This window comes from Schistocerca nitens, chromosome 4 (genome assembly GCF_023898315.1).
Source record: "Schistocerca nitens isolate TAMUIC-IGC-003100 chromosome 4, iqSchNite1.1, whole genome shotgun sequence".
Taxonomy (NCBI): Eukaryota; Metazoa; Arthropoda; class Insecta; order Orthoptera; family Acrididae; genus Schistocerca; species Schistocerca nitens.
This window is the reverse complement of record NC_064617.1, coordinates 351,975,422-352,003,263: the sequence shown is the minus strand read 5'-3', so window position 1 is coordinate 352,003,263 and position 27,842 is coordinate 351,975,422. Positions and strand designations below refer to the sequence as shown.

The 27,842-nt window shown below is 41.4% G+C and overlaps 1 non-coding gene across 1 annotated transcript; it reads left to right on the top strand.

Moving 5' to 3' along the window:
- Positions 1-4,423: 4,423 nt before the first annotated feature.
- Positions 4,424-4,495, top strand: Trnat-agu (transfer RNA threonine (anticodon AGU)). The gene has a single exon. It is a non-coding gene; the product is annotated as a tRNA-Thr (tRNA).
- Positions 4,496-27,842: the final 23,347 nt, after the last annotated feature.

Below are 27,842 nucleotides of genomic sequence, written 5' to 3'. Positions count from 1 at the left end.
TCCCAGGGAATTTAACGTTCTGTGTTAACGGACGGAGTGACGACCATCGGATCCAGAGTTGTTTTTGCTGTTTCTTCTGTAATAATTTTCCTGCACCAAATTCCCCCAAACTCTTAAACTATTCTATCATCCCACACTTAGAGGTACTGGTAAAAACCATACCAGGGAGAATTTGTTATTACGTCATCCAAAATTGCTCCTGGTATGTGACTGTGTTATCCTTGGTTGTTAGAGAGTTGTGCCTGCTAGGAATTTTCACTATGTCACCCTTCGTTGTTAGAGAGTTGTGCCCTGCTAAGAATTTTGATTGTATCTTCCTCGGTTATTTCAGGAGTGCCCCTACCTGTCTTCACGACTCGTCCTGGCTCGCCCCAACTTATCCAGATTTTACTAGGCAGCGACAGGAGGTGGGAATTGGTGCGCATATTATCCCTGAAAGAAGATAGATTAAATCTGCATAGCCAGCCATTCTCTCCTGTGGTTTCGATTGCAATGTCGGCAGCAGCCGGCACCGTCTCCACGTGTAGTTAGGTTTTATTTTTGCCTGAATTAGTCCTTGTAAGTAATCTCTTCATCAGTTTTCTGTGAAAATCTGTGGGCAGAAGTCTGAGTGAAATCAACATAATTAAATTTGTGTATTCTATTAATATGAATCATAATTACAATGATTCCAAAAATGGTTTTCTTGAAAGCTGCTTGGTAATCCTTCTATTGTCACATAGTTCTAAGTAAGAAGGGAGAACTATACCTGGCACATAACTTTCAAAATAGTTTCTGAAATCATGAGAATACCATTTTCACACTGAATGTAAGATAATCGAGTTAAAGTCCATGAAGCACATTTTTCTTAGTAATCTGAATGGAATATTATATTTGTGGAAAACATAATATTGTGTGACTAATTGAATGACTGTGATAATGGAATATATAATTTTATACTTGGTACAGAATATTTTATACCTTTTATGAGATTTGACATAGATGGGAGGGTCTGTATTGATGTCGAAAGGGGGTGAGCAGTGTAGGTAAAAGCATGATTTACACTGACAGATAAATCATGACTAACACAAAACACGCATCACACCTTTCAAACGATCCTCGCAAACAAGTGTGCCTGATTTTTCACCATTTGCCATTTCCGTAGGGTTGCTAAGATTTTCTTCGGAGACCTCAAGGGTGAAGGTGGGATGTCCGTTCTGTAGAAGACAGTTTAACACCATACCTCCTCCGGCTTTGCACTCAAGTACCGGCCAGTTAGGGATCCTGGGGAAGGAGGGTGGGAAGGGTTTCCTGTCTTTGGGGCTGTCTTCTTTCTCTTCTTCGATCTTAGCAACCACATTTTCCCTTTTTTTCCTTTTTTACTTCTTGTTTGAGGACCTATCTATTTTTCCCTCTTTCCATATTCATCTATGTCTATCACAGGAGTCCTTCCTAGTTTCTGTAGTTTCCAATAACCTACAACTTATCTTCAGATAAGAAGGTCGAAGAATCAGACTACATGAAAACACTTCCGCATACACACAAAGAAATACGAATACACAAACAATGAAGTTACAGATTAAAAGGATGTAAGAACCACCAAGGGTTGTGTCTGTAATGTGTGGATGGATATGTGTGTGTGTGCGAGTGTATACCTGTCCTTTTTTCCCCCTAAGGTAAGTCTTTCCGCTCCCGGGATTGGAATGACTCCTTACCCTCTCCCTTAAAACCCACATCCTTTCGTCTTTCCCTCTCCTTCCCTCTTTCCTGATGAGGCAACAGTTTGTTGCGAAAGCTTGAATTTTGTGTGTATGTTTGTGTTTGTTTGTGTGTCTATCGATGTGCCAGCACTTTCGTTTGGTAAGTCACATCATCTTTGTTTTTAGATACATTTTTCCCACGTGGAATGTTTCCCTCTATTAATATATATATATATATATATATATATATATATATATATATATATATATATATATATATATATATATATATATATATATATTTTGTCCTGATTTATTGATTTTGTGTACATGCCTATGAAAGTTATCCCTATTCTTTGTTTCATAATTGTGGACCTCACCATTCAAATTTGAAAACTCTCTATGAGTCTTAATCAAATAGATATAGGGGATGAATGAAAATATGGAAACACCATGAGAAATGCATACTTGAACATAAAAACAGATGCTAGCCAATCCTGCATGTTGTGCTGTTATATTTGACCATGAACAACACCTGTGCAATGTCCTCAATAAGTTCAAAGTGTCGGTTATCGTAAGAACAGTCTTATGTGTAGTTGCGAGTATATTATGTCGGAGCTCAGTGCATTTGAATGTGGGCAAATTGTTGGTGCTCGTATGGTGGGTGTTTCTGTAACCAAGTTAGCTGAAGTGTTCAACAAGGATGAAAGTATCTGTTTAGTGATCTTGATAGATAGTAACTGAAGAGGAGCATGGTGAAAAATAAGAGAACAACAGCTGTAAAAGTCACTGCAGAACTGAGTGTCTTACTCGGAACCCTGTCAGCACCAAAACAGCATGAAGGGAACTCCATAACCAGGGAACTGCAGGGCAAGCTGGAATACCAAAACAACTCATCAATGATGCAAATGCCAGAACAGGAAAACCTGGTGCCAAAGCTATAAAACCTAGAATATGGAACAATGGAAGAATTTCATTTGGTCGGATGAGTCTTGTTTCACACTGTTTCCAACTACTGGCTGAGGTGATGTCCCATGAATGAGAAATGGCAGGAATTCATCGATGGTTTGGGCAGCCATATTGCAGTATTCTATGGGACTCCTGACTACTCTGCATGGTTGCTTTACTGCCAAGGATTATGGGACCATTTCGGTTGATCAGGTCAAGCCCATGGTACAGTGTCAGTTCCCCAGTGGTGATGCTGTGTTCCAAGATGATAGGGCCCCTGTTCACACAGCTTGCATCACCCAGGATTGGTTTTGTGAGCACAGGGATGAAGTTTTGCATATCCCATAGCCATCACAGTCACCAGGTCTCAATATTATTGAGCCTTTGTGGTCTACTTTGGGGCGGAAGGGTGCACGATCACTATATACCTCCACCATCATTATCTGAACTTGCCACTATTTTGCAGAATGAGTGTTGTATATATAAGATTCACTCGAAAACCATACAGGACATGCACCTTTTATTGATCTTACAGCTATCTTATGAAGTTTAAATGACTGTATTGGAAAAGCAATGTATCCTCAGAGTAGAATAGCATACCTTTGTAGATTGTGCATGTAGTAATAAGCTCTTAACACTGTTTCACCAATGCAGCTATCTTTGAGCATTATCAACATGTAACAGTACTTGCTTCACTTTTTGTTACCATTTCTACCTTAAATGTTCATTGACCCACAAATCTAAAAATTCTGTGTGATTTTTTTGCTGAATTTGCTGTTCCCTAATGTATGTTGATTCTAGTTTTATTTTTTATATGGCTGAATTTCATGCATACAGTTAATTGTTAATAATTGCTGCAGTTACCTTTAAACCATTTTTTGGCTACTTCTGCTGTTTGTCAGTTTGCTACTGCAACTCATAATCATTCTTTTCTTTCATAAATAAACTGTTACCATTTGCAAAAAGTACAGTATCTGTTTTTGAAAACTGCTGTGGTAGGTTATTAATAATAAATCAAAACTAACAATACATAGTGAACCCTGTCGCACTCCATAATTAATTATTTATATTCAAAATGGTACTCTTTATCTTCCAAACAAAATTTCTCTCTCTGTTTCCTCTCAGCTAATTATTACATACAGTTTAACTAAAAAATAAATGCTTTCTTGCATTTCTCCCGTATTTACAATATCTGTTCACTATTATCTGTTATCATTCCTTACTTGTGTTACTGGTGAATGATAAATATATCAGCAGTTTTGTTTATTCTGTATAAAACTTGCAACATGATGTATCTAATATCATTATAAACTTGATCTATGGCCAAAAATAAACTAAGCTAAACACTTTCAGATGCTTTACTGGTCTCATACAGATATGATTTTATGTACATACTGAATTGGCAAGTGAAAACTTGTACCAAGGCTGGGAATAGAACCCAGGTCTCCTGCTTGTTAGGCAGGTCTGCTAGCCACTAACCCACTTTTGTACTGCAGTTCACACAACTGCACAGATTACCCTGGCATGCCTCCCTCCTTGATCCAAATTATCACTATCGCCCCAGTCTACTTTAAATTCCCCTCATGTCATTTCATTTGTATAGGTACCTGCACCTGGATTCCAGGCTGGATCCCCCATTTACATTCAACACTGAGGTGCCATTAGAGAACACTGAGAGCCTTGGCAATTCTGTTCGTGTGTAAGGGGGAATTTAAAGTAGACTGGGGCAGCAATGGGAATTTGGATTGAGGAGTGAGGTGTGCCAGGGTAATCCATGCAGTTGTGTCAACCATAGTGCCAAGGTGGCTTAGTGGCTAATGCACCTGCCCAGTAAGCAGGAGCCCTGGGTTCGATTCCCAGTCTTGATACAAATTTTCACTTGCTGCTTAAGTCTATAAGCTAAACATGTTGCATGGTAGTAAAATACTATGCTTGAAATAAAAAAATGAGTAAATGCTGCTGATTTAGTTCCTCACAGTTCTCTATGGATATAAGCTCTGTGCCTTACTAAACTGGTCCTAATTAACAGACACTACCTTGTAAGTTTTCAAATGATACGTGCAAGAGAGGTTGGGTACTAATAATTAGTTGTCACCTTTCACCTTTCTTGTGTAGAGGTGTAACAACTGTCATTTTTTTAATAATAAAAGAAAAGAACAAAAAGAAAAAGAAAAAATAATCAGATAACAGACTGGATGTACTATTACACCCTCTTTTATTATTATGATTCCGGAATGGCCATAAATGCTCTTTCATTTTAAGTGATTTAATTTTGCTATTGGTTTTGTTATGCCACTAACTTTTACTGTCTCTTTCCATTTAAAGGTAGGAATTACATCTTCAAAACAGTGCAGTAAGTTTAGCATGGTTTTAGTTCTGGACTTTGACATGTTTATGGATTTATCGATTTGCAGAAGAGTTACATTGTCATAAGCATTAATGTAGATAGCAGTGGTGACCTCACCATTCACACTGAGATAATAAGACTCTTTGGTCAGCGACTGAGCTCCCTTGAGGAGACAAAATGTATAGATTATGTGGTGACTATTGGGCTTTAAACGCCAATGGCCTTGCCGCAATGTTAACACCAGTTCCCATCAGATCACCAACGTTAAGCACTGTCAGGCTGGGCCAGCACTTGGATGGGTGACCATCCGGTCTGCCAAGCATTGCTGGCAAGCGGGTTGCACTCAGCCCTTGTGAGGCAAACTGAGGAGCAACTTGATTAGGTAGCAGCAGAGCAGCAGCTCTGGTCTCATAAACTGACGTACGATTGGAAGAGCGGTGTGCTGACCCTTCATAATGGAGTTTTTTTTATGGGGGGGGGGGGCTTTAAAAACTCGGACAATCCCTGACAGTTACTCAATAATACCGAACATTCCAGATTTCACTCATTCTTCAACAGGCACCTCTATGATGAGTTCTAGATTTCACACATTCCTACCCTATCCAAGACACTGATAATTTCACTGTTTGGACTCTAATAATTTTTGTTTATTTCTTATGATTTAAAAAATGCATTCAGACTTTGGCAATGCTTCATTGACAATATCCTCTTGAAGTTCCTTTCCTGTCATGTGTACCTGGATGACTGTTTTGTCTTTTCATCTTCTCTACAAGAACACAAGGAACATCTAACCCTCATTTTCAAGAGTCTTGAACTTTTTGGCACGATATTAAACAATGACAAATGTAATCTTCACTCTATGACCCAGTGCATGGAACTCATCCATCAGCTTCCATGGCCTACAACTTAGGAAATCTGAAGTAACTTTGCTGGTCCACTATGTTAGTTGTAACAGTATTCACTCTATGACCCAGTGCATGGAACTCATCCATCAGCTTCCATGGCCTACAACTTAGGAAATCTGAAGTAACTTTGCTGGTCCACTATGTTAGTTGTGACAGTATTCACTCTATGACCCAGTGCATGGAACTCATCCATCAGCTTCGATGGCCTACAAATTATCACGAATCACACCAATTTCTCAGCATGATAAACTTTTGCATATGTTACTTACCTCACATAGCAGCTGTATAGGCATCGTTGACAAATAAACTGGACAGCAAACACACATGCTGCAAGCATGACCTTTCTCGGCCCTCTAAAATGCAACATGTGTTTGATGAAATTAAACTCAGTTTATCACATGCTATGACAGTAGCTCATTGACTCCCAACAGGTGCCTTGTCAAGCACTTATGACGTGAGCAACACTGCTATCGAAGCAATTCTTCGGCAGGCAGTAGCAGATGAACAACAACCACTACATTTCTTCTCCCAGAAGCTAACTGACTCCCAGTCTAAGTGATCAGCTTATGGCAGAGAAATCTTGTTGTGTACAGACTGGTGCAGCATTTCAGAGATGACACTGAGGGCAGTGAGCTGTGTGCGATATTGCAATGTAGGCACTTCGTGCTATCTTTCTGTTGTGCACTTGGCTTGGGCTGCATGGTCATCTGCTGGAAATCTTGTGCAGCTGGGAGGAGTGGCTCTGGATCACAAGGAATCTGGTGTTGATTCTGTACAAGTTGGTGGCGAGGACAAATAGAGCTCAAGTGGACTCTTGTCCAGCTGAGCACTTGGGCTGTGCTGCGGATATCCGGTATGACCTGTCTGAGTATTTTCTAGGGAGTGGCTATTGTGTTCTGCTGGTATGGTATTTTCTTGCCACAGTATTTGCTGATGGCTGGTTTTTTTCAAGTGAGAGTGGGGGAGGGCATTCATGTTATTTGTACAACACTCATCCGAAGTACTATCTGACATTGTAAGCATACTTTCATTCTGATTGTTATCTTGAACATTGCTGTGAGCAGCTGTTTGATGGTTTTGTTCCCTAATGCAAAGTGAACCCACCATGTCAAGCACTGGTGGTGGGCTAGCTGCCTTCAGTGTGCGAATTTGTTGTTACCCCAGCCACTCCTGATTGGTCTGGCTACTGGTTGTCTGTCCTGCAGTAATGATCTGGACTTAGTGGAAGAGTCTTGTACGGTTATGCTAGGCAACACAAATGAGGATCTCAAATTTTGTTAATGTCCTTTAGTGAAGCTGGTTTTGTTATTCTTTAGCATTGGGGATTTGACTATCCTGTGTGGATTTAAGAGCAGATATTTCTGATTGGTGTTTTAGGTACCTGCCTTGCAAGGTTAAATTTTATCTGGCTAGTGCCCCATTAATTTGTGTATAGTGTTGTCTTGAACTCTAAATTTGGCCTAGAATGTCTAACCTCATCCTTGTCATACGTTACAAATTTTGCCTGGGTGGGCCAAATACGTGTGTCAGCTTTCTGATGGTCTGTATATATTTGTTTATTTTGGGGTGGCATGTTAATACTGGCTCCCATTTGGTGTAATGAGGCCCTTGCACTGTGCTGTGAATATTACTGTTATTAGTATTAGTAGTATCTGAAGTTGTTGCAATGTTTGTTTGTGGTGTGGCCATGCTACTGAAAAAAAGAAACGAAAAAAAAAAAAAAAAAAGGAAGGGGAAGTATTTGATGCAGTGTCCTGTATTTGTGCATTTACGTTTCAATTTCATCTGTTCCATTATTATTCACTCATGAACAATCTTAATGTGTTATAGATATGGTTCCAAGTGCAGCTATGTTGTTATTAGTGTTCTGGGGTAAAAATTTCTAGCTATTTAAAAACTGATTTTGCAGAAGCTAGTCATTATTATTGTGAGGGTTAAAATAATTAATTATTTGAGCCCCTGCTATTCAAGTGCAACTTTATCATTATTATTGTTCTGGGGTAAAAATTTCTAGCTATTTAAAAACTGATTTTGCAGAAGCTTGTCATTATTATTGTTTGGGGGTAAATTATTAATTATTTGAGCCCTAATATTTAAGTGCACCTTTATCATTATTATTTATCAGGGCAACTTTTTTTTAACTGCTTAAAATCTAACATTGTGAATGAGGTTTGTTATTTGTTGTTGTGGGATAGGGTCACTAACTATTTACTGTGGAGATAACATTTGGCTATTTTGGGCTGAATGTCTGAGAACCTCGTTATTAATTATTTTGAGGTTCAGTGACTATACTTGAAATTTCATTGTACTGGAGACAGAAAAAAATCTCTTTAAAGCTGTTTTCTAATCAACTGGAGAGGTTGTCTGTTAATTGTCATCTGATTTGAAATACAGCCTGTGTATGCAACTATGAATGCTGCTGCTCTTGCATGTTTTTTCTGGTCCAGCCACTTGCACTTGCACCTTGCATCATTTTAAACCAAAGAGATGCGCCAGGCAGTCCAAGTGATATTTATTCCAACCACCAGCCATTGGCGGATTCTATATGTAATCCAGCAATATAGTGCTCCCCCATACTGGTTTTGACACCTTGACTCTGTCACACAATTTACAACTGATTTCCAGCATCTCAAAGGAATGATTAATATTTTGGCCAACTACCTCTCATGAGTACATGAACTTACAGTTGATGTCAGTTATGATGAGCTTGCCAAGGTATAACAACTTGATGCATAAATATGCAACCTGTTGTCAGATACCACTATGGGTTTGAAATTCGAATGGTGTTCCATTCCAGGTTCGTACACATAAGTCAGGTGTGATGTATCACAGAACTGACTTTGGCCACTGGTCCCACTCAATATGCATAAATCTGTTTTTGACAGCTTGCATGGCTGTCACACCAAGGAGTATGCCCCACAACTAAACTAGTCACTGACCATTTCATTTGGCCAAATGTGAAATGAGACTGGACTGTGGATACAATCTTGCACAGCTTGCCAACAAAGCAAGGTTGGATGACATGCACAACCAAAAATCACCCAACATGAAATACCTAAAGCCTGTTTCCAACATGTTAATCTTGGTATAGTTGGTCCTCTCCTACAGTCAGATTCATTGTCTCTGTCACTTATCATGTCACCCACTTTATTTAATTTATTTAATCGTATGACTCGGGCCCCCAATTGGGCAGACCGTTCGGCGGGTGCTGGTCTTGCAATTTGATGCCCCTTAGGTGACCTGCAGTCAGTGAGGATGATAGGAAGATGAGGAGGATAGCACAACACCCAGACCCTGGACGGAGAAAATTCCTTGACCGAGCCGGGAATCGAACCCGGTCACAGAGGATTGATAATCCGTCACGCTGACCATTCAGCTACTGGGGGCGGACATGTCACCCACTGGGTTGAAGCAACATCCTAGCCTGACATTATGGCGAATATGATGATGAGAGTGCGTGTCAACTTATGGACATTACATTTTGGCTGATCGACCTCCATCACTGCCGACCAGTCGCCAGTTTACTACTGACCTGGATTGCCAATTTGAATCTATACTGTTCTGCGAAGTAATTGTTTAGTGGGGCTCTAGCACCAGACATTTAAGGCAGTGCTTATGCGCCGCAGTGGCCAGTAGACAGAATCTTTATCTTTGGTGCTGTTAGGCATATGCTCCGCATACAAAGATGAACTCGATGCCTCTTTAGCAGTGATTCTTTACAATGAACCACTCATTCTGCCAGCAGACTTCATCTCACCACTGCAACCCTCAGAGACTAAGGAGCTCCTTTCTCTCATCAACAGAGGGAAACAATACCTCGCATGACTCAGAGTACCCCAGCCACAAGCACAGAGCTTGCTGAAAATTTGTATAAACAATGCTTTAACTGACTGTGATAACATCATCCAGTAGGATGACACCTCCGACCTATGCTGCAGCATAGGTCTGCCCTCACAAAGATCTAAAATGAGGAGCTAATACCTTCAACATTTTTCTACAGAGAGAGCCTACCATTGTATCATTGAATTGCCTTAAACTCAGACGGATGTTCTGCAATACCACCAGCACAGCTGAAGCAGAGGTTGGCCAGACCGATGACATCCCTCGTGTCACCCCGGGGTATGACAGAGCATTGGATACTTTGCACAACAACATGCTTATAGTCAGACTTGATGTGCAGCAACTCCATCTGGACAACACACAAGTGAAACTTGTGGGTGACTTTATTGTGGCTTTAGGATAACACAAGGAACACCCAGTAGGCAATGGGTGTATTTCCAGGCAGTTCACTCACAGTTATAAACTTCTCACTGATGTTGAACCAGCTGTGAATGCATCAAGATTGTCAGCTGAAAGGTTTCTTACCATCCCAACTCCTAGGTTACAATAATCACCCCCCTAGCATGCAACTATAACCTGATGCTATTGGACCCACTACTGTGCTGCCTCCACAGTACAGCACCTACTGCCACAAATCTACATAGACCAACAATCCTGCTACACCCCCCCTCCCCCTGACCCTATAACAGCCAGTATCACCTGTATTGAAATGAGGCTGGGATCGTGACACCATTTTCTTTTTCCTCTCATTTGATGAGATATGGTCCACCTGTGCCCTATGTAGCAACCAACTACAACACGGCTGCTCATGGACACTGTGTGAAGAGGACTTCAGGAGCTGTGGCCTCTAGCAACTTGCCCAACCCAGCGCCAGTGCTCTGCACCAGGAGGGGAAGGATGGGGAGAGGGGGGTGGTGGCGGCTACTATTTGGGGGACCTCACCATCAACTATGAGATAATAAGACTCTCTGGTCTGTAGTTGTGTTCCTGCAAGATTTTCTCTGGTGTTTTCAATTTGCCGTGAACAATTTTCTAGTGCACACAAACTCAAGTTGTATCTCTGTGTCATAATAAATTGTTTTATAATAGCCTAAATCTGCATTTTGCATTTCCTGCAAGTATTTGCTGCCAAGAAATTATACAAAGCTATTCTGAACTTCCAGAGGAGGAAAAATTGCTTTCCTTTTACAAACATATATTTCCTTAAATGGGTGTACAGATCATTACTGTGACTTGTGAATTTGAGTGGAACACTCTTTTATACAACATATGCATCGAAGGCTCAACTTGACAGGACCATATATTTCTATATCTACATCTACATCTATACTCTGCATACCGTCATGAAGTGCATGGCAGAGGGTACATCCCATTGTACCAGTTATTAGGGTTTCTTCATGTTCCATTCATGTATGGAGTGTGAGGAGCATGATTGTTTGAATACCTCTGTGTGTGCAGTAATTATTCTAATCTTATCCTCATGATACCCATGTGAGCGATATGTAGGGGTTTTTATTATATCCCCAGAGTAATAATTTAAAGGTGGTTCTTGGAACTTTGTTAAGAGACTTTCTCAGGATAGTTTCTGTCTGCCTTCAAGAGTCTGCCATCTCTGTGACATTCTCCCATGGATTAAAAAACCTGAGAACATTTGTGCTGCCCTTCTCTGTCTACACTCAATATCCTCTCTTAGTTCAATCTGGTATGGGCCAGACATTCAACAATATTCTACGATGGGCTGCACGAGTGATTTCTAAGCGATCTCTTTAGTATACTGATTGCACTTCCAACTACCAATAAACCAAAATGTACCATCTGCTTTACCCATGACCAGACCTATATGATCATACTGTTTCATATCCCTACAAAGTGTTGCATTCAGGTCTTCGTATGAGTTGACTGTTTCCAACAGTGAGTTGTTGATGTTATAGTCATAGGATTCTATTTTTTTTTTTTTATTTTTCGAAGGGCACAATTTTTCATTTCTGAACATTTCTAGCAAGTTGCCAATCTCTGAATTATCTTGAAATCTTATCAAGATCTGACTGAATATTTATGCAGCTTCTCTCAGATAGTACTTCATTACAGATAACTGCATCATTTGTGTGAAGTTATTCTAGGAGTATTCTCAACATACAACCTTGAGCAATCGGTTAGAAAACAAACTCGAGATGGGAATATATTAGATATCTTGGTGACAAACAGACCTGATCTTTTTGAGGAAGTTAATCTAGAAGAAGGTGTTGTTGTTGTTGTTGTTGTGGTCTTCAGTCCTGAGACTGGTTTGATGCAGCTCTCCATGCTACTCTATCCTGTGCAAGCTTCTTCATTTCCCAGTACCTACTGCAGCCTACATCCTTCTGAATCTGATTAGTGTATTCATCTCTTGGTCTCCCTCTGCAATTTTTACCCTCCACGCTGCCCTCCAATACTAAGTGGTGATGTGGTGATCCCTTGATACCTCAGAACATGTCCTACCAACCGATCCCTTCTTCTAATCAAGTTGTACCACAAACTCCTCTTCTCCCCAATCCTATTCAGTACCTCCTCATTAGTTATGTGGTCTACCCATCTAATCTTCAGCATTCTTCTGTAGCACCACATTTTGAAAGCTTCTATTCTCTTCTTGTCTAAACTATTTATCGTCCACGTTTCACTTCCATACATGGCTACACTCCATACAAATTCTTTCAGAAACGACTTCCTGACACATAAATCTACATTCGATGTTAACAAATTTTTCTTCTTCAGAAACACTTTCCTTTCCACTGCCAGTCTGCTTTTTATATCCTCTCTACTTCAACCATCATCAGTTATTTTGCTCCCAAATTAGCAAAACTCCTTTACTACTTTAAGTGTCTCATTTCCTAATCTAATTCCCTCAGCATCACCCGACTTAATTCGACTACATTCCATTATCCTAGTTTTGCTTTTGTTGATGTTCATCTTATATCCTCCTTTCAAGACACTGTCCATTCTGTTCAAATGCTCTTCCAAGTCCTTTGCTGTCTCTGACAGAACTACAACGTTATCGGCAAACCTCAAAGTTTTTATTTCTTCTCCATGGATTTTAATTCCTACTCCGAACTTTTCTTTTGTTTCCTTTATTGCTCGCTCAATATACAGATTGAATAACATCGGGGATTGTCTACAACCCTGCCTCACTCCCTTCCCAACCACTGCTTCCCTTTCATACCCCTCGACTCTTATAACTGCCATCTGCTTTCTGTGCAAATCGTAAATAGCCTTTCGCTCCCTGTATTTTACTCCTGCCACCTTCAGAATTTGAAAGAGAGTATTCCAATCAACATTGTCAAAAGCTTTCTCTAAGTCTACAAATGCTAGAAACGTAGGTTTGCCTTTCCTTAATCTTTCTTCTAAGATAAGTCTTAGGGTCATTATTGCCTCACGTGTTCCAACATTTCTACGGAATCCAAACTGATCTTCCCCGAGGTTGGCTTCTATCAGTTTTTCCATTCGTCTGTAAAGAATTCGCATTAGTGTTTTGCAGCTGTGACTTATTAAACTGATAGTTCAGTAATTTTCACATCTGTCCACACCTGTTTTCTTTTGGATTGGAATAATTATATTTTTCTTGAAGTCTGAGGGTATTTCGCCTGTCTCATACATCTTGCTCACCAGATGGTAGAGTTTTGTCAGGACTGGCTCTCCCAAGGCCGTCAGTAGTTCTAATGGAATGTTGTCTACTCCTGGGGTTGTGTTTCAACTCAGGTCTTTCAGTGCTCTGTCAAAATCTTCACGCAGTATCATATCTCCCATTTCATCTTCATCTACATCCTCTTCCAGTTCCATAATATTGTCCTCAAGTGCATCACCCATGTATAGACCCTCTATATACTCCTTCCCCCTTTCTGCTTTCCCTTCTTTGCTTAGAACTGGGTTTATATCTGCGCTCTTGATATTCATACAAGTGGCTCTCTTTTCTCCAAAGGTCTCTTTAATTTTCCTTTAGGCAGTATCTATCTTACCCCTAGTGAGATAAGCCTCTACATCCTTACATTTGTCCTCTAGCCATTCCTGCTTAGCCATTTTGCACTTCCTGCCAATCTCATTTTTTGAGACGTTTGTATTCCTTTTTGTCTCCTTCATTTACTGCATTTTTATATTTTCTCCTTTCATCAATTAAATTCAATATTTCTTCTGTTACCCAAGGGTTTCTACTAGCCCTCATCTTTTTACGTATTTGATCCTCTGCTGCCTACACTATTTCATCCCTCAAAGTTACCCATTCTTCTTCTACTGTATTTCTTTCCCCCATTCCTGTTAGTTGTTCCCTTATGCTCTCCCTGAAACTCTGTACAACCTCTGGTTTAGTCAGTTTATCCAGGTCCCATCTCCTTAAATTCCCACCTTTTTGCAGTTTCTTCAGTTTTAATCTACAGTTCATAACCAATAGATTGTGGTCAAAGTCCACATCTGCCCCTGGAAATGTCTTACAATTTAAAACCTGGTTCCTAAATCTCTGTCTTACCATTATACACTCCTGGAAATGGAAAAAAGAACACATTGACACCAGTGTGTCAGACCCACCATACTTGCTCCGGACACTGCGAGAGGGCTGTACAAGCAATGATCACACGCACGGCACAGCGGACACACCAGGAACCGTGGTGTTTGCCGTCGAATGGCGCTAGCTGCGCAGCATTTGTGCACCGTCGCCGTCAGTGTCAGCCAGTTTGCCATGGCATACGGAGCTCCATCGCAGTCTTTAACACTGGTAGCATGCCGCGACAGCGTGGACGTGAACCGTATGTGCAGTTGACGGACTTTGAGCGAGGGCGTATAGTGGGCATGCGGGAGGCCGGGTGGACGTACCGCCGAATTGCTCAACACGTGGGGCGTGAGGTCTCCACAGTACATCGATGTTGTCGCCCGTGGTCGGCGGAAGGTGCACGTGCCCGTCGACCTGGGACCGGACCGCAGCGACGCACGGATGCACGGCAAGACCGTAGGATCCTACGCAGTGCCGTAAGGGACCGCACCGCCACTTCCCAGCAAATTAGGGACACTGTTGCTCCTGGGGTATCGGCGAGGACCATTCGCAACCGTCTCCATGAAGCTGGGCTACGGTCCCGCACACCGTTAGGCCGTCTTCCGCTCACGCCCCAACATCGTGCAGCCCGCCTCCAGTGGTGTCGCGACAGGCGTGAATGGAGGGACGAATGGAGACGTGTCGTCTTCAGCGATGAGAGTCGCTTCTGCCTTGGTGCCAATGATGGTCGTATGCGTGTTTGGCGCCGTGCAGGTGAGCGCCACAATCAGGACTGCATACGACCGAGGCACACAGGGCCAACACCCGGCATCATGGTGTGGGGAGCGATCTCCTACACTGGCCGTACACCACTGGTGATCATCGAGGGGACACTGAATAGTGCACGGTACATCCAAACCGTCATCGAACCCATCGTTCTACCATTCCTAGACCGGCAAAGGAACTTGCTGTCCCAACAGGACAATGCACGTCCGCATGTATCCCGTGCCACCCAACGTGCTCTAGAAGGTGTAAGTCAACTACCCTGGCCAGCAAGATCTCCGGATCTGTCCCCCATTGAGCATGTTTGGGACTGGATGAAGCGTCGTCTCACGCGGTCTGCACGTCCAGCACGAACGCTGGTCCAACTGAGGCGCCAGGTGGAAATGGCATGGCAAGCCGTTCCACAGGACTACATCCAGCATCTCTACGATCGTCTCCATGGGAGAATAGCAGCCTGCATTGCTGCAAAAGGTGGATATACACTGTACTAGTGCCGACATTGTGCATGCTCTGTTGCCTGTGTCTATGTTCCTGTGGTTCTGTCAGTGTGATCATGTGATGTATCTGACCCCAGGAATGTGTCAATAAAGTTTCCCCTTCCTGGGACAATGAATTCACGGTGTTCTTATTTCAATTTCCAGGAGTGTATAATCTAGCTGATACCTTTTAGTATCTCCAGGGTTCTTCCATGTATACAACCTTCTTTCATGATTCTTAAACCAAGTGTTAGCTATGATTAAGTTATGCTCTGCGGAAAATTCTACCAGACGGCTTCCTCTTTCATTTCTTAGCCCCAATCCATATTCACCTACTATGTTTCCTTCTCTCCCTTTTCCTACGCTTGAATTCCAGTCACCAATGACTATTAAATTTTTGTCTCCCTTCACTATTTGAATAATTTCTTTTATCTCCTCATACATTTCATCAATTTCTTCGTCATCTGCAGAGCTAGATGGCATATAAACTTGTACTACTGTAGTAGACATGGGCTTCATGTCTATCTTGGCCACAATAATGCGTTCACTATGTTGTTTGTAGTAGCTTACCCACACTCCTATTTTTTTATTCATTATTAAACCTACTCCTGCATTACCCCTATTTGATTTTGTATTTATAACCCTGTATTCACCTGACCAAAAGTCTTGTTCCTCCTGCCACTGAACTTCACTAATTCCCACTATATCTAACTTTAACCTATCCATTTCCCTTTTTAAATTTTCTAACCTACCTGCCCGATTAAGGGATCTGACATTCAACGCTCCGATCCGTAGAACGCCAGTTTTCTTTCTGCTGATAACAACGTCCTCCTGAGTAGTCCCCGCCCGGAGATCCGAATGGGGGACTATTTTACCTCCGGAATATTTTACCCAAGAGGACGCCATCATCATTTAATCATACAGTAAAGCTGCATGCCCTCGGGAAAAATTATGGCTATAGTTTTCCCTTGTTTCAGCCGTTCGCAGTACCAGAACAGCAAGGCTATTTTGGTTAGTGTTACATGGCCAGATCAGTCAATCATCCAGACTGTTGCCCCTGCAACTACTGAAAAGGCTGCTGCCCCTCTTCAGGAACCACACGTTAGTCTGGCCTCTCAACAGATACCCCTCCGTTGTGGTTGCACCTACGGTACCGCTATCTGTATCGTTGAGGCACACAAGCCTCCCCACTAACGCCAAGGTCCGTGGTTCGTGGGGGGGGGGGGGAAGGTATTAGGGACCATAATGTCATTGTGGCTTCTAAGTCAGTGGAAGTTGCAAAAAAAACCAAAGAAACAGCATAGAGTTTTCTTGTTTGGGAAAGCAAATAAAAGTGTCATTAATGAATATCTTCATAGTCAGCTCCAAGCATTCACCGCGGGACACAAAGATATTGAGCATCTTTGGTTGAATTTTAAAGGTATTGTCCACCATGTGCTAGAGAAGTATGTGCCTAGCAAAAGTATAGGGGAGGGAAAGGATACACCTTGGTACAACAAACATATTAGGAAGTTGCTGAGAAAGCAGAGAATTTTGCACAGTCACTGCCCCGCTGACAAACAGAAATTATGCGAAATGAAAGCAACTGGCCGAAGGACATTGAGAGATTCTTTTAACGAATTTGAAATAATGGGCACATGTATCTGATAATATTTTTCTGAAGTTTCAGTATACGAGATATTCTACTTGAACTTCTTCAGAAAATCATACCATACCTAATTACAGTCAAAATAACCAAGTTGTGCTATTTTTCGTGTACCCATGTCCGTAGAATTTGCAAGTATCTGCATTGCAAATGCAAAACTGCTTAGTTTATTTGATAAGGGGTCAATATGTGTGTTACAGTTCAAGTTCTTGTCCACATTTAGTCCTAGGAATTTGACAGTGTCAACTTCTTCCATAAGTTGACTATTGCGTTCTATTTTAAGCTCTGCACATTTTGATGGTTTGGCTTGGAAATGTACCATATGGGTTTTTGCAATGTTCAGTTTCTACCTATTTAAGTGGAACTAGTTTTTTAGGGTATCCAGTGTGCTCACAATGAAGCTTGGAATTTTTTCTACAGCACCATCTTCAATTAAAACAGAAGTATCGTCTGCAAACAGAACTGATGGGGGAATTGATATTTGTGGATAAGTCATTTACATCGAATAGGAACACGATTGGCTCCAAAATAGAGCCTTGAGGCACACCTTGTGATACAGTACTCCACTTCGAAAAATAGTTTACCACATTTGAAGTGATAGTTACCCAATGTTTTCTGTTCTGCAGGAACGATGTAAGCCATTTGAGAGTATTCCCCTTAATCCTATATTTATTTAATTTGTAGATGAACAAGGCATGGTTTACAGAGTCGAAAGCTTTAGTAAGATCACAGAAAATACCAGCAAATTTATTCCTCTGGTCCAGTGCTTTGCATAGCTTTTCAATAAAGTTATTTACTGCATCCGGGGTGTCTTTTCCTGGATTGGAATCCAAATTGATTATTTATAATATCATTTTTTACAATAAAATTTTGTATCTAGTTTGCAGCTACTTTCTCAAACACTTTCGACAAGATTGGAAGAATAAAAATAGGACGATAGTTTCCCATGTCTTCCCTCGACCCTTTCTTGAGCAGAGGTCTGACTTAGGCATACTTCAACACACCAGGAAAGCATTCCTGTTCAAAAGATTAATTAACTATTTTAGTTAGTGGAGGTGCTATTATTTGATACATTGCTTTAATCACTGTAGTTGGTATCCCATCCCACCCAGCTGAGTTTTTAATTTCTTAATGATAGTATAATATTTTCCACATGCTTTATTGAGGCTTTTTAAAAATCTGTGAGGTACTTATCTCCTAGCGTGAGTCCAAAGGGGTTTACTTTACTCTGATACTCTACTATATCAACATCTGACTTTGCCACATTTTTGAAGAATTCATTTAAACACTCCGATATTTGAGCTGGGTTTACAATAAGGCTATCATTTACTTTAATCCTAGATATTTCATTTCTATTAATTCTAACACCTAACTCTGATTTGACAACAGACCACATTACCTTTGTTTTACTTTTATGTTGAGAAATGAACTTATTGTTTGCCATTTGTTTGGCTGCCTTCACAACTTTTTTGAAGATAGCCTTATAATGTCTAGCACATTCAGTAAAATACCTGTTTTTATTATATTTCACTTCATTATGTAGTTGCCTCTTCGTAGCACTAGTAATTTTTATACCCATAGTTATCCATTTAACTTTACCAGTGATTTTGTTACATGTGGTTCTAAGTGGAAAAGTTTCATTAAACACCCCAAGAAAACTGCTTAAAAATTGTGAATGATTCTACTACTTGAAATACAGCTGTTATAAAGCCATTCAACCTCTCTTAACTTATTTCTAAATGCAGGTATATTTTTTTCATTGAAGTTCCTTTTCATAGAGCTTCTGTTACATGGAATTTCTTTGTTAATATTTGGTAGTTCAACAAATAATGGTCAGAGAGTCCTAGGTCTAAGCAAAATTTATGAACATCTTCAAATACATAGTTGGTTAGGATATTATCAATACAGATGGCTGACTGTGCATTTATCCTAGTGGCTTGCTTAAAGTTTACTTTGAAGCGAAAACTTTTTACTATGTCAGTGAATTTGGACACATCATTGCTTTCACCTAGGATATTAATGTTGAAGTCAGCAGCTATTACAACCTTTTTTCCTTTTTCTTTGTTTAAATTTTCAAGGAGGCACTGAAATTTGGCCAGAAAAGCTTCAATTGCAGCTTTCTCTGGTACTCTGTAAATACAAAACTACTATGATATTTAGGTTCCAAAACTCGATACAGCAGCTCTCAAATATGCTATCTTCATTCAAATGATTAAAATCATTTCTTATTACATATTTTTTCCCCCTTCGCTTTTCCTCACCTTCCCCCTTTTATATTTTCCCATCATCTGACCAGTTTCCCCTCACCTGCTCTCGGCTGTGGTATGTCATATTTTAGTGCAGTGTTCCAGTGACTGTTCAGTGTTGTTTCGTCTTTACCCGTGTTGCGAACAGAAACTATGCTGTCGCTGGGTGTGAAGTTTATGTCTTTTGCGAACAGAAACCAGACTGTTGCCGTGTTTTTTTAATTGTCTGTCTATTATTTTACCTGTCTGCTTCATATGTATTTTATTAGCATCATCATTCCTTTGTTCTCTGTTTTAAGTTCCACATTTTTTTTTTTCGCCATGTTACCCTTTGTCTCCGATTTTGTCGCCTGTTTTTTATTATATATTATCTTCTCCTTTTTTAAAAAACAAAGTCTGTAGGCTAAGCTGCTGCCAGCCCGACCCCTTCGGGTGGGGGTGGGGGGTGGGGGGGAATCGAAATTCAATAAAGAAAAGAAAAAAAAACATATTTTATATCAGAATGAGTAAGTATGCAAGAGCCTCCTCGTGATGTCTCACGTCTACAAAAGCTGTTTGCTACTTCAAAATTTTCGATGTTGTTAAGAATTTTAATATTATCACATGCAAGCCAATGTTCATTGAGGTAAATAACTTTGGTATTTTTACACTCTGAAAGAATAATTTGTAATTCGTCCAGTTTATGACTTTTGTTTTGAAAGTAAGCGCTTAGACCATTTATATTCCAGTGCATTATGTAGGAACATTCTTTCTTAATTATGTTCCGGTTTTCAAGCAGTATTTTCTTTCTTGGGTACCATTTCGTTCTTGCCGTTTTTGTTACCAAACACTGTTTCTCATCCCCATCCTTCATCATAAGTTTTCCCCATTATTCAGAATTTTACAAGTATCGGCGAATATTTTACTAAGAATTTTTGATCCTAATCTGTTTAAACGAAGATCATATTTACCAAAGTGTTTATTGCTTAAGAACTAATTTGGATTTACATACACGGCTCCCATATCATTACAGCTTCCGTTTATATCACTGTTTATTCTCGCTATATAACTATCACTCACGGATCTTCTGTAGACAATACCACTCACTACAATTCTAGACGTCAAGACGTTTCTGGCAGATCGAATTTTTTGTTACATTTCCAATTTCCTCTTCAGTGTTGCTTCTAAGGGAAACTATAACTACGTGGATGAAGAACCCCTTGTAATTCTTCCGAGATGCCCCTGCTGAACCATCCTGCGAGTTATATATGTTGTTACAATGTTTCTACAAATGATGGGTCTGGATACATGGGCGAACGTCTATTGCGGAATTTGGCACTGCTACATTTTTAAGCAGAGAATCCCCTACAACAAGGAAATCGCTGTTTTCGTTCTGTTTTACTTTGCTGAGGCGCTTTGAGTTCTTTTTTTCTGTATTTTAAGCTTGTCCACTTATATTTATTTGGAGTTTTTTGATTTGTGGGCTAGTTTCTTTCGCAGTGTTGTTGACGCGTTGTTTCTAATAGATGTATCAATCTGCGTGTTTTTGATGTTATTTTCGTCACTCGCCTCGGCTATTTCACAAAAACATTTTCTTCCGCTTTTCTGCTCACAGTTTTCTTGCTTCTGCACTGATACTTTTACTTTTAAAGTGTGAATGTCGCTACGTATGATTTAAATAATGTCTTCCTGTGAGCTCACAGTGGAAGCTAGTTTCGCTTTTTCGTCCTGCAAGCAGTCTAGGCATGGTGGCTAGTGAATATCGTCGCTAACAAATTTTAAACATATTTTCGCACACCTTTCGTGGAGCCAAAAGTTGCATTTAACACACAAGATTCCTTTTTCAACCCGTTTCTGATCAGTTTTAAACGATGCACTGTTTAATTTTTGCTTATCTACGAGCGTTGTGTCACCACACTTTTCAGTAGTCACCATCTTGCTTCACTCAGTCCACTGGCAGGGATTCTATCGGGGCCTTGAGCTTTGTTCAGTTTTAATGATTTCAGCTATTTCTCAACAACACTAATACTTATTTCATTCATCTTTTCAGTCGTACGAGGATTAGACTGGGGCAATTCTCCTGATTTTCCTTTGTAAAGGAACATTTGAAAATGGAGTTCAGCATTTCAGCTTTTGCTTTGCTACCCTCAATTTCAGTTCCTGTCTCCTTCAGTAGGGGGTGGCCACTAACATTAGTGCCACTAACAGCCATTATATACAACCAGAATTTCTTTGGATTTTGAGAAATGTCATCAGACAATATTTTGCTATGGTAGTCATCGAAGGCATCATACGTTGCTCTCCTGGCAGCCTAACACATTTCATTCAACATCTCTCTATCTATAGCCCTACACTTCGCTTTACACCTGTTATACACTAATCTCTGTCTCCTTAGAAGTTTCTTTACAGTGACTGTATACCATGGAGGTTCCGTCCCATTATGTACTGTTCTTGGGTATATATCTGTCTAGTGCATGGTCAAGTATTTGTTTAATCTTGAGCCAGAGTTCCTCTACATGCTCTTGACCTGTGCTGAAAGTTTCAAGTTCCTCACTGAAATAAGACACTTTGGTCAACTACAGCTTATCTCCATCTGCTGAAGAGTTGCAATGTACTAGTCAAGCAATAACTTTTTATTTTTTCTCAATCTCGAACACCAATCAACTCAAAACACAAGTCAATACAGAGAATACTAATAAAAATCAAAGAGTAAAGCAGATCGCCTGTGTGCTTGTCGCCGCAGAATAATGCTGCGTTTCTTGTGCATTCACAGGTGTTCTACTGGCGACTCCCATACAGCCCCCAACCCCCCCCCCCCCCCCCCCCCACGGTATACAGGAGCTCTGGGAATGTAGGGGTATTTATATTTCACCTAACGTCCAGCTCTCGTGTATACTGAAGGCACTGCTTGAACTTCTTCAACCTCTGGTGCTGGCAGTGACGGTTCTATTTCCTCTTGTGGCACTGAGACAGTGTCATTCGTGTCCAGTAGTGTGAAAGTTGACACGTCGTTTTCAGTGTGTACATCTTCTTCGGTTGGTAACATACGAGGGGGAACCCAAAAGAAACCGGATTGTTGTCATAAAAAATTTATTGATGAACCTTTTTAAAAATTACTTCAGTCACCTTCAAAATACTCTCCATTACATGCGATGCACTTGTCAAGTCTCTTTTCTCACTGTTGGAAGCATGTTTGGAACTCTTCAAGTTTGATATCGTCCAGTGCCCTTTGCGAAACTGTTTTTACTGCCTCCACGTCGTCATAACGCTCCCCTTTTAGCGTTTTTTTCATTCGTGGAAATAGGAAAAAGTCGCACGGGGCTAGGTCCGGCGAATACGGAGCGTGGGGAACGACAGACCACCTCTGAGATGCCAAATAGTGGGTCACTCGTGAGGCCGTGTGTGCTGGAGCGTTGTCGTGATGCAGAAACCAGTCACCTGATCGGCAAAGTTCCGGGCGTTTCCTCCTGACATCATCTCGCAGATGCCTTAAAACATCCAAGTAACAGTCTGGTTAACAGTCTGGGCAGGGGGTGCGAATTCCCGATGCACAATTCCACGAGCATCAAAGAAGACAATGATCATCGTCTTCACATTTGACCTCACTTGCCTTGCTTTTTTTCGTCTGGGAGAGTTGGGAGTCCTCCACTGGCTTGATGCTTGCTTGGTTTCTGGGTCATAACGGTAACACCAACTCTCATCCCCTGTAATAACTCTGTTCAAGAAGTTTGGATCATGTGCAATCTCTGTTTTCAAGTCCTGACACACATTCATGCGGATGGTTTTTTGCTCCTGTGTGAGAAGGCGCGGAACAAATTTAGCAGCAACACATCTCATGTGCAAATCCTCGCTCAAAATCCGCTGGCACGAGCTGCGACTGATTCCTGTCTGCTGAAATTTGGTCGATCGTTTGGCGACGATCCTCGTTGATCTTTTGGCGGACCTTTTGAATGTTCTCCCCATTTCGCGATGTTGAAGGGCGTCCAGAACGAGCTTGGTCTTCAACACCCATCTCACCACGTTTAAAGAGCCCAAACCACTCGAAAATCTGTGTGCGGCTCATAGCATCCTCCTGGAAAGCTTCCTGAAGCATTTGGTGTGTCTCTGTTGCAGTTTTTTTAAGCAGGAAAAAAAATTTCACACACAATCTTTGTTCTTTTGAAGTTGCCATAAAGAGTTTGCAGAGGTAACCCGCCAACAGTCAGAGAAACACAATACCACACTTGCACGTTCAGTTCTACACTGACGCCGACTGCACAGCTGTTTCATGAAGGTCTCTACAAACACCGTCTAGCGCGAGAACCCTGCACTACGTCTACGAGTGGCAGCGCCCTCGGAGTCCGGTTTCATTTGGGTCCCCCCTCGTATGTGTAGGTTTCACGCGTTCCAACAATACCACTTGGGTCTTCCCATTGTGATCTATATGTACGGTATGTTCATCCTGGAGGAGAACCCTGTTGGGCCCAGAATATGGGGGGGCTGCAGCAGTGACTTGACGGTGTCTGTCCGTAGCATCACATGTGTACACGAGCGTATGTATTTTTGCACAAACGTTGTTATTGCCCCATGTCTTGAGACAGTGGATGGGCCATTTTCTCTTGCACCATTTGTAGCACATAAGGCAATTCAGTCAGTCGTGCCCCAGTTTGATCGGTGAAGAATTCTGTGGGCAGTCTCAAGGGTTCACCATAAACCAATTCTGCAGTGGATGCTCCTAAATCTCCTTTTAATGATGTATGAAAGCGCAACAAAACCAGTGGCAATGCTGATGACCAAGACTGTGCGTGGCACATTAAAGCAGCTTTAGACGTTCTGTGCCAGTGTTCCGCCATTCCATTGCTTGCTGGGTAGTAAGCTGTGGTACAATGGTGGTAAAAGCCACAGAGGTTGGCCAATTATGAGAACAGTGTCGATTCGAATTGACGCCCCTGGTCTGTTGTGACATGTAAAGGGCAGCCGAAATGTGCGATCCATGACGAAAGAAATACCCGTGCCACCGTTTCCGCGGAAATGTCCGATAATTGAACCGCCTCCGCCCATCCGGTGAAGCGGTCCACTGCAGTAAGGAGGTAAATGGTATCCTTCCAACGGCAATAGAGGTCCCACGATGTCCATGTGCACATGTGTGAAACGTTGCATCGTAAGTGAGAAGTCTCCCACCACTATGTGCACGTGTCGTCAAACCTTAGTCCTCTGACAATCTAAGCACGTTTTTGCCCAACTACGGCAGTCCTTCTTTATGTTGGGCCACACAAATCTGCCCGTCATCAGCTTGACACTGGCGTTTATTCTTGCATGAGCCAGCCCATGGATACTGTCAAATACTTGCCGTCGCAATTTCTTAGGTACAAAAGGTCTCGGTTTTCCCTGTGATACATCGCACCAAACTCGCAAACGTTCACCAGCAGATTGTATTTGCCTCAGACATAACCTGGAGTTGTTGGTCTGTCTCTTGAGCAGCAGCCAGCTCCTTGTAGTCAATAGCCTGAGAGAGTGATTCCAACCGAGACAGGAAATCCGCCATGACGTTCTCAGCTCCTATTATATGCTGCAGGTCTGTTGTGAATTGGGTGATGAATTTCAGTTGGCTAAATTGTCGTGGTGAACAGCCATCCTTGTTCCTACTGAAGGCGAAAGTAATCGGCTTGTGGTCTGTGAAAATCGTGAATGGCCTGCCTTCCACTTGTGGCTGGAAATGCTTGACAGCTTGATAAATTGCCATCACTTCCCTATCGTAAGCACTCCATTTCACAGCCCAGAGGCTGCCAGTGGCCTTCGACATGCTGATGTAGAGCTTCACCAATGGCTTGCTGACTAGCATCCACAATTGCCAATCGCGCCTGAGGAACTGGGTGTGTCAACATGATTGCCTTGGTCTTATCGAATGCCATCAACATCTCTGGTGTCCATTGAAGAAGTCATTTGCCCACTGCCCACTGCTGAAGTCAAAGGTGCCTGGATGGCCGCCGCATTAGGCAGATGTTGTCTGTAGAAATTAACTGCTCCAAGGAACTGGCTCAGTTGACTATAATCAACAGAGCGAGCCATCTCTTCGATAATGGCAAGTTTACCTTGCAGCGGGCTGATGCCGGCTGCTGTCACTGAGTATCCCAAGGATGGCACCTGACGTCGCTGAAGTAAACACTTTGATTCATTGACCGAAATGCCATATGCATCAATGCGTTGGTAAACAGTCATTAAATGCAGCTCGTGCAATTTCTCGGATGCTGAAAAGACCAGGATATGCGAAGTAGTACGTTAAACCTCTTAGTACTTCGTCGATAAACTGTTGCCAAGTTTTTGCCGCATTTTTCAAACCAAACGGCATACGGAGGTATTCAAATAAGACGAATGGTGTCGTGGCAGCTGTCTTCGATATATCAGCAGGCGCTACTGGTATCTGATGATGTGCTTTCTGGCAATCAATTACACTAAAAACGGTCGCGCTTGCCAGCGCATGCGTAAAATCCTTAATATGCTGTATCGGATAGTAGTCGGGAATAGTATGGGTATTGAGTGCTTGGTAGCAGGGCTGGCGCAAGCCCAAGTGCCGCCCCGTGCGAGCTGCTAAATTGCTAACCGCCCCCACCGTTTGTTTTACAAAACGTTTGTGGAATTTTATTTAAACGAATTTGTAGGAAATGTCAGCAATCAATCGCAATTTTTGTTTTTACTTTTCAGATCTACCTAGGTTTCGCCCACTGAGTGGCCAGTCCCAAAGCTTTTAATATGTGCTTACATCTAAACCGTCATGTTGACAGTTACGTTCAGCATAACGATATAGATGTAAACATAACTCAAAGCATTGAGAATAGCCACACTGTGCTCGAAATCTATGTAGATCTGGAAAATAAAAACAAAAATTGCGACTGATTGGTGACATTCTCTACAGGTTTGTACAAAACAGTCGTTGGGTACCAGCTCAAAAATAGAGTCAAACCTGACTGAAGAAATCTAGCTAATTTTAATAAGCCTTGTGAATTTACAGAAATGTTCGAATGTGTGCGAAATCTTATGGGACTTAACTGCTAAGTTCATCAGTCCCTAATCTTACACACTACTTAACCTAAATTATCCTAAGAACAAACACACACACCCATGCCCGAGGGAGGACTCGAACCTCCGCCGGGACCAGCCGCACAGTCCATGACTGCAGCGCCTCAGACCGCTCGGGTAATTCCGCGCGGAATGAACTTACAGTTAACGTAAATAAACATTTATCAGTGGTTGTGAACAGATAATGTATTCAACGGAAAACAAAATGTATTTACAATTTAACGATAATTTGGTTTGAACAATAACATTTACAATAACTATTCAATGTTGAACAAAATAAGAAACAACATAGTAAATAACCAAGACACTGATCATAATATAAAAATTTAAAAAAATACTAGAGAAATCGAACTTTCCTGGCTTTTGCTTATGCAAACTCTTTCAAACGATCTGTATAATTTAAGTCCTCTGCAAGCTCATGCTCAATCGATATTGTTGCAAGATCATTCAAACGAGTTTGGCTCATCGTTGATCAGAGGTATGTCTTTATCTGTTTCAGTTTTGAGAGACTCTTCTCTCCACTCGTGTCACTGAGAGTGTTAGGCGAAGTCTCAGAGCAATGTTAACATTAGGGCAAAAATTATGTCTTCCTATAAACTTCAGAGTCTCTTTTGGACCTATTCCAGGTTTCAACAACGTTGAAAGCACTTTTAGTTCTTCCCTCAACTTCAGTGCATCAATGTCGCTTGACTCATGATCTTGCAAAATCGCTGCGAGGTTTCGACACTTTGTGTCAAGGCTGTCAGGAGGTGCATTCTTCAGCTCGCCGATGTCGTAAAGAAAATGAAAATAATCACAATGAGATTTCAGTTGATTTAATCTCTCATTCAAAGATGTGGTTACTATATCTAAAAGATAATAGTGGAATTCAATTTTGTAACATTTTGTTGGGTCATCTATTGTCTCACGCCTTCCTTCATAGGTAAAGTGGTTCAAATGGCTCTGAGCACTATGGGACTTAACAGGTGAGGTCATCAGTCCCCTAGAACTTAGAACTACTTTTTATTTTTATTTTTTTCAAGCTCGAACACCAATCAACTCAAAACACGAGTCAATACAAAGAATACTAATAAAAATCAAAGAGTAAAGCAGATCGTCTGTGTACCTGTCGCCGCAGAATAATGCTGCGTTCCTTATGCATTCACAGGTGTTCTTCTGCCGACTCCCACAACACTACTGATTTTTTTAATCTAGTTTACTGAATCAAAATATCTTTCAGCTTGTTTTAGTTGTCACTGTTACCACAGCCGCATCATGCTCACTAATGCCAGTTTTGATGTGGACATCCTCAAAGAGGTCAGGTGTATTTGCGCTGCCATCAGATCCAATATATTCTCATCATGAGCGGAGTTGCTATCTGTTCTAGGTAGTTTTCAGAGAAGACATTTAGTAAAGTTTCACAGGGTGTCTTATCACGCCCACCACTAATGAAATTGTAATTTTCCC